At 38.3% G+C, this 16881-nt stretch overlaps 1 protein-coding gene across 2 annotated transcripts in view; it reads left to right on the forward strand.

Annotated features, from left to right (window-relative positions):
- The first annotated feature begins 6 nt into the window (after nucleotides 1-6).
- The window catches only part of LOC115213840 (LARGE xylosyl- and glucuronyltransferase 2), a 63681-nt gene continuing 46806 nt past the window's right edge, over nucleotides 7-16881 (forward strand). For both annotated transcript variants that reach the window (XM_029782771.2, XM_029782769.2), the window contains exon 1: nucleotides 7-116. The gene's annotated coding sequence lies outside the window, so the exon portion shown is untranslated. The remainder of the gene's footprint in view (nucleotides 117-16881) is intronic.

Genomic DNA, 16881 nt, shown 5'->3' on the forward strand with positions numbered 1-16881 from the left:
GGTTACACTCGATCCATCGACCAATCAAAGCATTCGTTATGATTATTCCATGCCATGTGCTTAGGCTCGTCCTCAGAGTTGTGTGGAGGATTTCAAAACCTGGCCAAGTTCTACAGGTGAGTGTTTTTATCTGCGCTTATTTATTGGAACGGCCTACATAATTTGATTGTTGTTTAGTTTACACCTTGTCAAACACTCCCAATTACAAGTCTTGCTGCTTCTTTCCCTCGTTTATTTAAATTACTCTGTTCTACTTAACATTTAAAACTAGAAATTGCTGAGATGTTTTGGTAAAGGAAGAAGATTGGCAGGAAATGAAAGACAGAAAAATAGATATTTAGCTTCATTTAGTTTGTCGTGGATGAGTGTTTCTTCTCAAATATCGAATATTACAGTTCACTTCAGCTTATATATCCGTCGATCTCTTCATAGAACTTTATTATGGTAAATAGATAACGAAATGCAAGGTCAGAGGTCTTTTTGAATGAAACCATTCTTCACCCATCCCAGATTTTTTTTTTTTAATTCTATTTTATGGATAATGGAAAACTTTTCTCCGTCGTATATATATGTATGTCTCTAGTATGCCAAGCATAATAAAAGATTTAGGCCTTTGCTGTGCATTTTAGCAATTTCAAGACACGCTCAATTTCATCTTAGATCTCCTCCAGATTCCAGGTACATCTTGTGATTAGATGGAGATATATTTAATTGTGTTCTCTTATAAGCCCAAAGCTTCTTTTTTTTAATAAGGAAGTGTGAAAAGTTAAGTTATTCGTTTTTTTTTGGGGGGGGGGTATTTTAGCCCAATTTCCTCCTCAGCAACCCAAGTGAAAATAGCGGGTCCAGCCTGGAATGGAATTTCCAGCTCAATTTATGGACAGATGAAAAAGTCTATGACACTAATTACTGTAATAAATTTAATTAGATGGTGTTCTGCTAATTAACTGCTAAATATTTAATGTTAATTCCATATACAGGTGCGTGCTAGCAGTGTAAGATTTTCGAGTAAAAATCAGATAGATGTTACATTAAAATTGGTAGATTTTTTTCCCATACAAAAAGCCTCGAAAGGTTATTCCATCGTTCAAAGTAAATTCTTTGTGTTGGCTTTATTCATCTCATCTCAATTCTCTATGATACACATTTATGAGTCTAGGAATTATTTCTCTTGGTTAACAATAAATTCTGCTTGTGTTACTCTTAAAATCCGAAGTTTGTGGCCTTCGCTGTAAATGCTGTGCTTTTTATCATAAATGTAAGTGTTCCAGAGGAACAGGTTTTGACCTGTGGCTAAATAACTCCAACATCCATCTGATATCGAACCAACAAGTGAGTGTCTCGACATTGGTTTGACACGCTAGAAGTAACAGCAAAATTTCCTTCAAGTCGCACCTTATCGTCTTAAATAATAAGTAAAAGTCACGGTTGTCACGGTTGGAATGCCTTTCATTCACGGATGTCGATCAGGTCTCATCCGGATGCTAAACAACAACCATGGGATTAGGAAGATTAAGTCAAATGAATCACAAATCATTTCGAAAGCAAACCGATGATTCCAAGTCATTCCGTCAATGTATCTTATTTTCTTGTTTCAATCATTTTAATGTGGCCATGCTGGAGCATCGCCTTCGGTTTTTAGTCAAACGAATGGACCCCTGCTACTTATTCTATCGGCCAGTTTTACCCAACAGGTAGCGGACATATTAACTATCCTGTCCTTCCTTTTTTTTTAACTGTAAGTCTGATTTAAAAGAGATTTGCCTTTTATTTCGGCTGTCGACTTCCTCTTATCAATTAAGATGGTAGGAATGGTGAGTGTGTGGAGCAATAAGAGACGGTGTTGTTTACAGTATCCAAGACGGGAGACCCACAAACCTGGCCGTTCTGATTTCAAATTCCATTTGGATTAGCTGTGTGTTACAAATCCCAAGTCGAGAGTTTAAGGACCATCAAGAAGTAGGGTTCGTCTAAATCTAATAAAATATACAATCACTATTCGCTGCTTTGGATCCTTTATAAAATCGAAATTCACCCTTTTCACACCCAGTCCCTCGGGAACTGGATTTGACTTTCATCTAATTGTTATTATGAGTTTTTAATGACTGTTAAATACTGGAGTTGGTCGAATCCCATTTTATATGCATTTCCACTTACAAGGAGGGTTCTCTCCTCAGGACAGATGGATGATATTTAATAATTCTGTTTTTATGTCGAGAAAAAAGATTCAATAGCCCTTCCTCGTCGCTTGTAGTAGACATAATCAACAAGATTTCTGTTTTTGTTACTTTGTGGTACAAATGTAAATTTGATGCATTTTAATGTTTCATTTGCATCAAAAATATAACATAATGGCTTTTACTAAATTATGTTTATAGAAATAAAATTACAGTTATATTGAATGCACGTGTTGTTTAGTCACAAGTTAGCCCCGATTGAGCCAACTTTTTGGCCAAAGATGCACCAGCCGTGACCACTCCATCTTTTTCTAAGACATACCACACCCAGAACGACATTATCCAATCTCTCTCTCTCTCTCTCTCTCACTAAGACAGCAGCGTGTGGTTGTGAAGAAAATATAACTGCTATTTCTAGCAGGGTGAGTGACCACATAGAAGCACTTTCGCTGGTTCGCGGATGGATACACGTTTATGGCAGTTTAGTATTAAAGAAGGGTGGCGAAACAGATCAATGAGCAAAGAGGAGGGGGTAGGAATGTTTTGCTGGATTTAGTCATGTGGTATCCTTCACCAGTTCCAGTATTAGCAGGGTTAACTTTTTTCCTTTCCTTCCATGGCAGCCACAGGCTTGGATTAAATTTCAATTGAATCTCGTGTTTAATTCAACGAATCTATATTTCGGCTCCCTTGCAAGTCGCCGAATTCTTCAAAACAGGAAATGACTCTGAGGACTGCCATCTGCTGTCTTTGCTCCGAAACAACAGAGCTGTCCGGACATGACCACTCGACCTACTGGAAATAGCGGTCAAGGCCACGTGACTGGCCTTAAAAAGGGAAGAACACGTTGGCGAATGTATTTCTCGGCAAATGTCTTGCCAAAGCTTGGCATTCTCGATCAAAAATTCCAGTGTTTCAATGAATCAACAAGCGACAATGCAGCCTCCATTTAAGTCATCCGACCTGCTAGAAATAGCAGCCAAATCACTCTACCGTCTTTAAGAATTGGAAGAACGTATTGAGTAATATAGTTTAAAATAAACTACGGCTGAAAAGGCAGGATGGTCGTGGTTGGAATGCCTTTGACCATTAGTTTACTGAATCAGAACTGACCAGACAGACATCACTTTTCCTCGAAAACAAAAGAAAAACAAAGATTTAAGTTCTCCCTTCCTCGTGACAATTGGATCTATCAGTTTTACCTTATTACCAAATAAGATCGATAAAATCGACCATTACCTATTTAAGTTGTAGTGTCAAACTTCATCTCATCTTGTTTACCCTCTTATTCTTGGGAGGGTCTTGTAGGTAGAGTCCTCAAATATACCTTCCCTCAGATCCTCTCAGAAACAACTCTTTCCTGTCGATCTGGCTAGATCCCCAGGCAAGACCATCCAAGCTCATGGATGTTATCCAACCATCTCGATCATGGTCTACCCTGGGGCCTTCTGCTAGTTGGTTTTGCCCATAAAACCTGTCCACCAATCCTTTCCCATGACATTTTTGCTACATGCCTGTAGTATCAGAATTACGGCTTCAGATTTCACCCTATTTGAGCCAAAGATATGTTTGCTCTGTGTGTCCTAGGTCTTTCTTTTATATATCTTAGGGTCATGCATATGTAATATGAGTTGACAGTATGTCAATTAATTTAAATTATCCAGGCAGGTGTAAAAAGCACCTGTGTTGGTGTCACATAAAAAGCATCCAGTACACTCTGTAATGTGGTTGGTGTTAGGAAGGGCATCCAGCTGTAGAAACCATGCCAAAGCATACAATTAGTGCCTGGTGCAGCTCTCTCTCTCTTACTTGTCAACTCCTACAAGACCATTTAACCCTGACAATCTCACTCCTAACATCTCAAATATAATGGAGACATTAACAACATTCTCCAGAACATCTCTCTATCTCTCTCTCTCTCTCTCTCTCTCTCTCTCTCTCTCTCTCTCTCTCTCTCTCCTTGACCTCATGTATGGCTTCCTTAAAGCCAACTCTACTGGAGACCTTTTCTTCTATGTCCTTTTGAGATATTTTACAAAAGTATTGTTTTCCTTCGTCTGTAAAGCTTTCATTATGTCAAGCTTACAAACTTCCTCTCAAAACTCCATCTCTACCTCAGCTCCTATCAGATTGCACTTCGATGGCCAGATGTGAAGGAGGTTTTCTCTCCTCTACCCCAGGGTTCAGCTCTATTCTCCATGGTAGTTATCATTAAAAGACATTTGATTAGAGCTGACCACAGACAGAACAACTGGCTGATATTTTTGCACACATCAAGAATATGAAATCACTGACTTAATAAGAAATTAATTTTGTAATACCAGATATCATCATCATTGTCTAAACTTCCACTTTTCCATGCTTGCATGGATCGGATGAAATTTGTTGAGGCAAATTTTTACAGCTGATGCCTTTCTTATCACCAACCTTCATCTGTTTCTAAGTAAAGTGATGTTTCCCCAAGACTAGACATGTTTTCACAAAAGATTGGAAACTGCTTCCTTGATGGTGACACTTGTTTATAACCATCATATGAATCAAGGCAAGCACACACTCACACACACACAAAGGGTTCCTTCTAGTTTCTGTCTGCCAGATCCACTGGTAATAAGCAGAGCAATTCAGCTGTAAAAAAACCATTCCAGAAAATGGAAGCAACCTTAGGTAGATAAGTCTTTTTAATCATGTTTGGGGTGATATCAGTGACAGGTAAAATGGAAGCAACCTTAGGTAGAAATGTCTTTTTAATCATGTTTGGGGTGATATCAGTGACAGGTAAAATGGAAGCAACCTTAGGTAGAAATGTCTTTTTAATCATGTTTGGGGTGATATCAGTGACAGGTAAAATGCACCCACTTCACAAAATTGGTTGATGATAGAAATGGCATCTAGTCTAAACATTACCTGCCCAGCAGAATTGGCCAGTTCTTGTCCCAGCTGTGTATGCTAGGTTAGGAAGTGGTGAGTGACAGGGACACTGAGATCTGGCTAATCTCTGCCAACAAAGAAATATGGTGAGGGTGATTTCTATCTTAAACAAAATTCATTCATATATATATATCTGCTTCATTTCAACTCTCCATTCTAAATAGTATTAATGAACAGCATAATCATCCTCTTCCTCCTCCTCCTCATCATCATCATCATCATCGTTTAACATCCACTTTCCATGCTGGCATGGTTTGGACAGTTTGACATGGAGCTATCCAGACTCCAGCTGTCTGTTTTGGTCTGGTCTCTACAAGCTGGATGCCTTTCCTAATGCCAACCACTTAACATAGTGTGTTAGGTGCTTTTTACGTGCCACCTGATTGTGACAATTTTTTTTCTCTAATAAAACCCTATTACTTGAATGCTTTATGTCTTTGACAATGATTCTTTCGGCTCCCACCAGCAGATTTTTAGTATTTTACAGAGATGTTATGTAGATTGGGTTTGAATCCAAGCTGTGTCCTCTTGCGATACATCTGCTTATTAAAGTATTCCTATCCATAAGTTATATTTGTGTGAGGTATGCATAAGAGTTATGTGTAATGGAGAATAAATTATATCAAAACTTTTTCCAGTCTCCTGTTGGCGGAGGCAAAGTGGCTGAGTTCCTTCAGAGCATTGGGCCTCACAGAGACAATGACCAAGACCTTTGGCATTATGTCATACTGGAGAAGAAGACCCATCAAGCTGAGCAAAATCGCAATCATGGCAGATACTGGTGTCACACAAATTGGCACCCATTACACTCAGAGTGGTTGGCTTTAGGAAGGACATCCAGCTGCAGAAAACCATGCCAAATCAGACTGGAGTCTGGTGCAGCCTTCCAGCATGGGCAACAGACATTAAATGATGATGATGTATCAAATTAAATACATAACCAAAAGCTCTAATAGTTTCATGCTATTATGATACTTGAACAGGCATATTTATAAAATACACCATGTATCTTAACCCTTTCATTACCAACCCAGCTGAAACTGCCTCTGGCTCTGAGTACAAATGTCTTGTTTTCATAAGTTCTGAATAAAAATCTTCCACCAAACCTAAGTCACAATTTATGTTCCTAACACAAGCTTAATGATAACTAAGTTATTTTACTAAATTCTTTGTTATATTTAAAATCAATTGAAAGAAACACAGATCATCTCAACAGAAATATGGTAACAAAAGGGTTAAAATATATAATAGAGTGACAATTCTTAACCCTTTCGATACCAACCTGGCTGAAACTACCTCTGGTTCTGTAGTACAAATGTCTTGTTTTCATAAGTTTTGAATGAAAATCTTCCACCAAACCTTAGTCACCATTTATGTTCCTGACACTAGATGAATGATAACTAAGTTATTTTACTAAATTCTTTTGAAAGAAACACAGAGCATCTCGAAATAAATACAGTAACGAAAAGGTTAAAGAAATCTTTTAGGCTCTGTGCGTCATAATTTTTAAAAACAAGGACACTGGACAGTAAGAAAATAAGAAAAAAATGTATGCATATAGACATAGAGAGTCCATAAATGACCTTCACAATTGGAAAAAAATTTTTTTTTAAATGAAAAATATGGATGACTCAGAATTTATGAGCAAACAAATATAGTTTTAGGAGAAACATCAGAAACACTTCAAGATGGGCTTCATTGATTGTATGCAATACATCCAGATGATACAATAAATTGTGGAGGTTGTGAAGATAATTTATAAACAACTTGTATACACACACACACACACACAACATGCTCTCTTGTCATCATCAGTTTTCTGTTGATCTTTCTATGCCTCAGGAGTTTTCTTTCATTACTCAAGGCCTTCTCTATCTAAGCTGGAGTCAGCCAGTATTTTATGATAAAGATATACTTAAAGTACACTATTTCTATGTCACACATGGTGTACTGTTTATTAACAAACACATTAGTATTATTAAAACCTATTTAGTTTTATAAAACAATCTCCAAGTCAGTCTTTTAAAACTTATTCACAGCACTGTAGTTCAGTACGCACTATATATAGATAGATAAAGAAATGGAGTTAAACACAGATGTTATTCAAATCTTTATACTTCCGACATATGTTTTGAAGAAAACATTGGTTAAAATGGCTTATTGATGTGTCTTGTTTCTCTTTTTTTCCCTGATGAGAAGATCACATTGTTTTACATAATTTTATTCCCTCTGGAATGATACCAATATTTTCTTCAAAACACATGTTGGAAGTATAAAGATTTGAATAACACCTGCATTTAACTCCATTTCTTTATTTATCTGTCATCCAAAAACATTTCACTAAACCCTGGAACTTCTACTTTTATAAATAGGCTGGAACATCCTTGGTACTTATGTGAATTTCTAACTACCCTCGTGTCTATTTATTTATTTTTTCCATGTTATTTGTACACATTGAAAAATACACATACATATATATCCCTCCTCTCTCTTCTCTCCCCCACACCACACTACACTACACCATACGACATTACACATCACATCATACATACATACATACGTCCAAACCACCAGCCCTCTTCCACATGCACATACATACTCTCTTATGCACACACGCACCTTCAGGTTGGAGCGAGGTCACTTGACCCTGTTATCTCCCCTACTATCCCTCTAGCATCTAACGTTTGACCTCCGACCTCTGACTTCTGAAATCAGAACGCCATGTTGGATCGTTAGCCCCTACACGCAATTTTTTTCTCTCCTTGTTTCTTTTCTGTGTATCTTTCTGTCGAAGAGCGTAGGCTTGAAACGTAAAAGACTTGTTTTATTTCTATTCCTGAGCGCCATACTAATACAATTGTTTGTTTGTACTCCACCTGCCTTCGTCTTTTGTTTATTTTCGTAAACCTTCCGTTATATATATAGTGATAATTTACAAAAAAACAAAAGACAAAGACTTGTGTGTAAACAACAAATATTACATGGTATACTATGAATATAATATAATATTATATAACATAAACAATTGTATATAATGGAATTGTTATTGTGTACATACTCTTTTACTTGTTTCAGTCATTTGACTGTGGCCATGCTTGGAGCACCGCCTTTAGTCGAGCAAATCGACCCCAGGACTTATTCTATCGGTCTCTTTTGCCGAACCACTAAGTTATGGGGAAGTAACACACCAGCATCGGTTGTCAAGTGATGTTGGGGGAACACACAAACGTATACACACACACATACATATATACGACGGGCTTCTTTCAGCTTCCGTCTACCAAATCCACTCACAAGACACTTGCCCAAGGTGCCGCGCAGTAGGACTGAACCCAGGACCATGTGGTTCGTAAGCAAGCTGTCAGAAAATGTATATAAGTCTAAACAATTTGTTGGCCATTCATGGTTTTTTTTTAATAATTAGGTTATATTATATTCATAGTATATCATGTAATATTATAAATATAAATAAATTATTGGATTGTCAAAGGTATCTCTGTTTAATTTATCTTTGTTATATATATATATATATATTTTATTACCAAACACATATACATAACATATATGCTGCATGTATTTTCCAAAAGACTGCAAATTGGTATGGTGGAGAATAGTCTCTCAAAGAACTGGAGGTTGAAACACCTGAAAGTCACCTCTAATCCCATCTAGGAGTGATGGCCATCAATGTTTTGCCAACATAATGTACCCAATCAAGATTAGAGATGAATCATCTCAGGTATGTGATGTTGAAAAGCCATAAAAATGGTGACACATCAATGTCTATCACTCCTAGATGCAGTTAGAGGTGAGTTAACTTACCTGTCCATGACTTCGAGGTGTTTTAACACCTGGTGCTTTGGGAGACAGTATTCTCAATCATAAAGGACCAGCAAATACACAGGGCTTATACAATAAGTATATGTGCCTGATAATGGTTATTGCACTAGAGCTGCCTCTGTTTCATATTTGATTTGGATGCCAGAATGAATGTCAGTGTGTCACACTTTGTCCCCCCCCTCTCACTATTCAGTGACACTTCCACTATTCCTCATGATGGGGTGAGAGTAATAATAGGCATAGAGACGGTAGTAGATTGATGGTTGTGATGGTAATGGGGTGATAGTAATAGTATGAGCTGTAGTTGTGATAGAGGGGGAGGCAATGGTGATGATGATGATGATGGTGGTGATCAATCAGAGATGATAGTGATAGTAAGCAATGTGAAAGACAGTGGTGATGGTGGTGAAGTCAAAGATATCAATGGTAGTGGCATCAGAAGTCTGAATGGTGTGTGTATGCCAGTTGTGGTGGCAATGGTAATGGTTGAAAACACTGAACAGAAAGAGAGAGAAAGAAAGAGGTTAGACAGGAAAAAAAAACTTGTACTGACCCCCGAACGGGAAGACAAAAATGTTGTTTATCCTGCAGCTTTGCAATAAGTTCCAAATAGACAAATTATATCCTTGTTTTGAGGAAAATTGTTCATTGCTTGAAAAATATTGATCAAGTTTATTTAATATGTACTCAATGCATGAAGTGTCATTGTTGGGCCCATGGCCCAATGAAGAGCCCTCCAGCACAGGAGCTAGCTTAAAAGCCACTCGACAGGGCTGCTTTTAAGCTTATATATATTTAGGTTAGTTGAAATATGTTTGTCACATATTTCAACTGTTAAAGGCAAATACACTGCAGTTACCGTGGAGAAAAACTCTCTCTCTATATATATGTATATATATATATAGAGAGAGAGAGATACATACATAAAAAAGCGAGTGTAAAATGATTCATAAGGAATCCTAAACATGTATAAAATTTTCACGGCCGTTTTGAAAAGATAAAGGTTGCTATGGGTGAGCTAACTCCAACCATAGCAATTCTCTATATTTCTCTCATCAAAGTTAATGGATTCACAAAGTTAAAACTTCAAAAGATATGATAGGTTAGATGAAGTTTTTTGCATATTTTTAATCTGCAAAAAAATTCAACACATTCTCTTACAGCTGTTTCAATTTAGCCTAAAAGATTAAATTACAAGAATTAAATCATTGTATTAGGCAAAATCTCATCTGGCTCTTTCCAGAGGTATGGCAAGGTGGTGGATCCAACTGTCACACACCTGGCCTTCCTGCAGCAACCTTCTCCAGCCAGGGTTTGACCACAGCCTCCAACAGCTTCACATAGCTAACTGAAGTGAGCTTAAGGTCCTGCAGTTTTGGGGTAAATTTTGAGATGCAGATACAGTCAGGATACCTGCTGTGTGCCTTCCTGCTCACCACACCTTCATCGTCTTCACTGCAGTGTCCATGTCATACAGTCAGCATTTTCATACCCAACATGAATCATCATCATCATCATCGTTTAGCGTCCGCTTTCCATGCTGGCATGGGTTGGACGGTTCAACTGGGGTCTGGGAAGCCAGGAGGCTGCCCCAGACTCCAGTCTGATCTGGCAGTGTTTCTACGGCTGGATGCCCTTCCTAACGCCAACCACTCCATGAGTGTAGTGGGTGCTTTTTATGTGCCACCAGCATAGGTGCCAGATGAGGCTGACAACAGCCACGATCAGATGGTGCTTTTTACGTGCCACCGGGACGGAGGCCAGATGGGCTGGCATTGGCCACGATTGGATGGTGCATTTTTCGTGCCACCGGCACGGAGGCCAGTCGGGGCGGCATTGGCAACGGCCGCGTTCGGATGGTTCTCTTACGTGCCACCGGCACCGGTATCACAGCTACAATTTCCATTGATGTTGATCGATTTCGATTTTGATTTTCACTTGCCTCAACAGGTCTTCACAAGTAGAGTTTTGTGTCCCAAGAAGGAAAGGTATGCATAAGTGGACTGGTTACATCCCAGGTAGAGGCCACGGGTTATGGCCTCTACCTATATTACGAATCATCGTAATATAAGAGAAACTCTTCCAATCCTCCATGTCCGCTAACATTTATTGTTAACTTCAGCTTTCATCTTTTTGCTCTCCAACTCCATCGACTGGTCACCAATATATCAAGCTGTTCTTGAAAGAAGGAAACATAAGAAAAATCATCAAATTTAGCCCAAAGACCATATCTACCTTGTCCTTTTTTTTTTTCCTTTTTAGTTAATAAGATGTAATTTGTGGGAGATCTGGCTGCCATTTCTAGCAGTTCTAGTGATGATATAGGGACTCCCTCAATACCTTAGCCACAGTTGTAGATTACTACTTGGCAAGGAAATTGGGTCAGGGAGTATATTCTTTAACCCCAGGTCAGCCTTAATCGAGAAACAATAAGATTAAAGGCATTCTATAATCATGAACATCCTGGGGGTTTTTTTAGGGCATAATGTATCTAGTGTTACATTATGTGATGTATCATTCCTTTTTTTAAGACTATAATTTGAAAGAGAAATGCCTGTTTGTTTCTAGCAGGTCAAGCAATCACGTACAGGCTCCTGGTTGTCCTGTTTATGTTTGTTAATGTAAGGTAAATCCATTTCTTCCTCCGTTTGACTCCTATTTTCTTTCTCTGACCCAGTTTCACACTGTTTCGCTTATATTGTTAATACCCTGAGGGAAATCTATAAACCACAAGCCAGTCTGTTTTCTTTTCATCTCCATGAATCTGAGATCTCAAACCCTATGTAAATACAAAGATGAATTTTACATCTTCATGAAGATCCACAACAACATCATCATCATCATCATCATCATTGTTAAATTTACAGTCAAAAATATATATTTTGTTTATTAGACACCCTCCCCTCAAAGCTCTCATTAGCCACTGATTCCAGTTGTAATTCAACTGGAATCAGTGAAATTCTCTTTTTTTCCTCCCGAGCCCCTGGACTCATTTAGCTGGTTACCCATTTCCCATGGCATATTAAATGACTGAGATCATAACATTTCCCCGAATGGGTTGTTGGTCCATTGCAGGGTACAAATACATCAACCCCAGTACATGACTGGTATTTTATTTTATTGACCCCGAGGAGAGGAAAAGCAAGGCTGACATCAACAGCATTTGAACTCTAAAGAAATGCTGCCAAGCACTCTCTCTGACATGCTAACGATTCTGCCAGCTCACTGCCTTGTTGTTAATATAGATATGTAATAATTAACTTCCATGTTAATTATCCTTTCATGTCATTAGCTCACCAATCCTCGCTAAATGGTGGGTAAAAGTGATGTTATCACAAATTGCTTCTATTAACACTGTTATCTCTGAGTTAATATAAAAGATTCAGTGAAAGCAACTTCTCTAGTGGAGGCTGCCAAGTCTTCATCAACAAACTCCAAACTCTTTTACAGTCTTATAAGTTGGCAGGGGGTGGAGGACAGCACGTTTTAACCCCTTTCGTTACCGTGTTTTGTTTTGTTTTTAGATGCTCTGTGTTTCTTTCAATTACTTTAAATAGAACAAAGAATTTAGTTAAAAAACTTAGTTATCATTAAGCTGCTGTTAGGAACATAAATTGTGACTAAGGTTTGGTGGAAGATTTTCATTCAGAACTTATGAAAACAAGACATTTGTACTACAGAGCCAGACGCAGCTTCGGCTGGGTTGGTATCGAAAGGGTTAAGAGCTGAATCTAAGGAACAAATAGGCTCAGATGTGGCTGTGTGGTTAAGAAGTTTACTTCACAGCCATATGGTTTTGGGTTCAGTCCCACTGCATGACACCTTGGATAAGTGTCTTCTACTATAACCCCCAGGTGAGCAAAGCCTTGTGAGTGGATTTGGTAGATGAAAACTGAAAGAAGTCTTGACATCCTGTGATAGTCGTAAACATGTGTCACTGTCCTCTAAGCAGTGTCAATCATTTCCAGTATTCTGTGGAAACGTCTGGCCATGGGGAAATATTACCTTACTTGGAAACTGGTGAGGGTTGGCTACAGATATCCTGTCACAGAAAATCCACCTTGATAGACCCCAACTGACCAACGCAAGCATGGAAAAGTGGACATTAAAAAACAGTGATGATCTAGACTGTGTAGATATTAAAAGATGTAGTTAAAAGTTCAAAAACATTTATAGTTTTGCATTATTTACATTTGACAGATGACCTAGTTATCATTAAGTTAGGGTTAGGAACATAATTTGTGACTAAAGAAGGATAGGAAAATATTAGATTTATAAGCCCTAAAATTCACTCCATAATTGCCCATGGGCATATGATGCAGTGGTTAAGAGCACGGGCTACTAACCCCAAGATTCCGAGTTTGATTCCAGGCAGTGGCCTGAAGAACAATTATAATAACATTGAAAAATACCTTAGGAATGAGAGCCCAAGTTTGAAATTTCCCCAAGACACCTGATGAAGGCTGGAGGGTATATCAGCTGAAATGTTGTGTTAAAAACAAACAAGATGAGGACAAATATCTGTCGAATGTAAATAATGTACATAATTCCTCATCTCTTAAATATAGAACTGTATTATAGTTTTCTTCAATATTTTAAAGTTCTAAATTTTAAAACCAATGAAAAAATGAAACAGGGAAAATATGTTTTCAATAAATAAATTTATTTTTTAGGGTTTTTTTTTCTTTTCTTTTCTGTTTTCCTCTTCTCTGTTTCATTCTGCAAAAGAATTTCAAGATTGTGTCCTAAAGCTACAAATAATGATTCCATGTGTGGCAGTAGGTCACACATTTTAAGGCAAGGCTGTCTAATTGAATTGATGTATATGTGTGTGTGTGTGGTATTTATATTGCGGGCATTGAGGATGTGAAAATGATTTCATTTACAGATCTGTTTCAAGGATGGCTTGTTTATTAAATACTATGCATTGTTGGAGCGACTCCGGCCCTCATCTTGTGTGGCTTTGTTTATAATGTATCTGCTCAATCTGCTGTGAAATAAGAATTTCAATTGTAATATTATTTACTTGTTTTAATCATTGGACTGTGGCCAAGCTGGGGCACCACCTTGAAGGGTTTTCATCAAATAAATTGACTCCTGTGTTTATTTTTTTCAAGTCTGCTACTTATTTGATCAGAATCTTTTGCTGAACTAGGATGTAAACAAACCAACACTGGTTGTCAAGCAATGCAGTGGGGGACAAACACAGACACACACACAAATAAAATGCATACATATATATATATATATATGTCAATAGCAAGCTTGCACAGTTTGCACCTACCAAATTCTCTCACAAGGCATTGATTGGCCCAAGGCTATAGTTGAAGACACATGTAGAACTGAACATGGAACCACATGGCTGCAAAACAAGCTTCTTAACCCCGCAGCCATGCTATGGTCTTTTCTGTGTGTGTGTGTGTTTGCTTTGCCTCTTTGTATCTCTTTGTCTTGACATTGAGCCATGGTTGTAAACAAGTATCACCACCACACAAGCAGTGTTCTTTGTTTCTGATCTGCCATGAAAAGAAAATGTGTCCTTAAGTGCAAAGCCTGCTTCTCCACCACATGGTTCCAGGTTCAGACCTTGGGTAAGTGTCTGCTACTGTTGCATGGAACTGACCAAAGCCTTGTGAGTGGATTTGGTAGACGGAAACTGAAAGAAGCCTGTTGTGTATGTATATAGGTGTGTGTGTGCCCTTGTGTCTGTGTTTATCTTTCCCCCCACCCACCTCCACAACTTGGATAACTAGTGTTGGTGTGTTTATGTCCCCATAACTTAGCAGTTCAGCAAAGGAGGCTGAAAGAATAAGTACTAGGCTTTAAATATATATATATATATAATAATAAATCCTGGAGTTGATTCAACTAAAAATTCTTCAAGGCGGTGCCCCAGCATGGCCACAGTCTAATGGCTGAAACAAGTGAGAAAGATAAAAAAAAAAAAGATATTTGTGTGTTTATGTCCTTGTAACTTAGCGGTTCAGCAAAAGAAACCGATAGAATAAGTACCAGGCTTATAAAGAACAAGTCCTGAGGTGGTGGGGTTGATTTGTTCGACTAAAAACGGTGCTCCAGCATGGCCACAGTCAAATGACTCAAACAAATAAATGAAATAAATATTCGGTCATGAGAAAATATTAACTTGTTTGGAAACAGGCGAGGGTTAGCGACAGCAAGGGCATCGGTCCATCGAGAATATGCCTCAACCAATTTTTTGTCACCCATGGAAGCAGGGAATGTGAACATCAAAACGATATTGAGGATGACTTGTTAAGGTTATCTCTCTAAATATTCTATCGAGATCATTGCCAGCACAGATTTTTGTTCCAATGTTTCCAAGACATCAGAGGTAAACAAACACTGAGATCAGGAAGGGTTTTTGTAAGTTTCGGTTTTCCGTTTTGCCCATCCTAAAGTAAGCACAGAATCTGGTCAGTTAGAGAAGATAGTCCCTTCTGTGGATGTTGACCGGAGGCATTTTAGTTGGGCACACTCTTGTATTTTACCCGATATGCGGATGCGATGCCCAAAGAACAATAAGCCAGACAAAACCAAATGATCAAGAGGCCGAGAAGACATACGGAAATTAAAATTTAATCTCATTAAATCTTAAGTGACCAAATTGGTGAATTGGTCATTAAACTCTATAGGTAGGAATGTTTTTTTTCCTTTTTAGGCTTTATGTCCATTCGGCATCCTGTCCGCGCACGATTTTACCCTATGGGTGAAAGGGGTATGGATTAGCAACTAAGGGTATTTGGCTCAAGATCATAAGGTCATGAGTTTGATCCCTGGTGGCACATTGTGTCCTTGAGCAAGACACCTTGCCTCAGTCCACTCAGCCAGCAAAAATTGTAATTGTACCAGTAATTGAAAGGGCCAGCCTTGCCACATTCTGCATCATGTTGTATCTCCCTGAGAACCACTACTAAGGGCACACGTGTCTGTGGAGTGCTCAGCCACTTGCACATTAATTTCACAAACAGGCTGTTGCATTGATTGGATCCACTGCCAACACTCATTGACATAACCGGCGGAGTGCCAGTTTGGGTGAATCACCAGTAACTTAAAAGAACCATTAGTCTTATAGATATATGGGCTTGTGTCTTTAGATGCATATGTAAACACACACACACATATATAAGTACACATGTACACACATTTATGTATACATAAATACACATGTACACACAAGTGTAAGCTGAAATCTGAGTTATACAGCTATCATTCTTGGGTGGTGTACCCAAATGAATAGATGTTTTATGAATCCATGATGAGGGTGGAAATAGAAAATAACTGACTAAACAATCAAGTCTTTTTTTGTAATAATAATGAAATGATCTTCTTATATAATGGTTCTTCAAATAAGCATGAGGTCTCTGAGTGTTAGAAGCGTATCTGTATGTACAGGGTGGTGGTGGTGGGAGCAGTGGCGACAAGGGAGGGGCTGTTTTGGTTTACGTCTGACTTTCACCAATGATATTATTGAAGTAACTGCAAAAGTTCTAACAAAGAATTGAAACAAAACCTCATCTTTCATTGCAAAGAAATTCCAGTCGCAGCATCGCAACATTGTACCACCAACACCATTGAGAAGTGGTGGTTCCAAATTATTCTCGTCACTTTACATTAAAGGGAGTAGGAAGACTGGAAGATTTGGCATTCATGCCTTGTCTACAGAAAGGTGTTAACAGTATAATCATGTGTATCCTATTTGAAAAATAGCAGGGTGTGATGCAAGAGTGATTTGGCTGTTATTTCTAGTAGGTTAAGTGACCACATAGACAATCTGTCTTTGAATCCCTCTTCATGGTATCAGTGAATTATCTCTGCAAAATATTTAAGGATTTAATGCCACACACCTTCGTCCACTTTGTTGTAGAGAACAAATACCAACCAATGTTGGTTTGTTTACATCCCTGTAATTTAGCAGTTC

The sequence above is a fragment of the Octopus sinensis genome, linkage group LG7 (assembly GCF_006345805.1).
Source record: "Octopus sinensis linkage group LG7, ASM634580v1, whole genome shotgun sequence".
Taxonomy (NCBI): domain Eukaryota; kingdom Metazoa; phylum Mollusca; class Cephalopoda; order Octopoda; family Octopodidae; genus Octopus; species Octopus sinensis.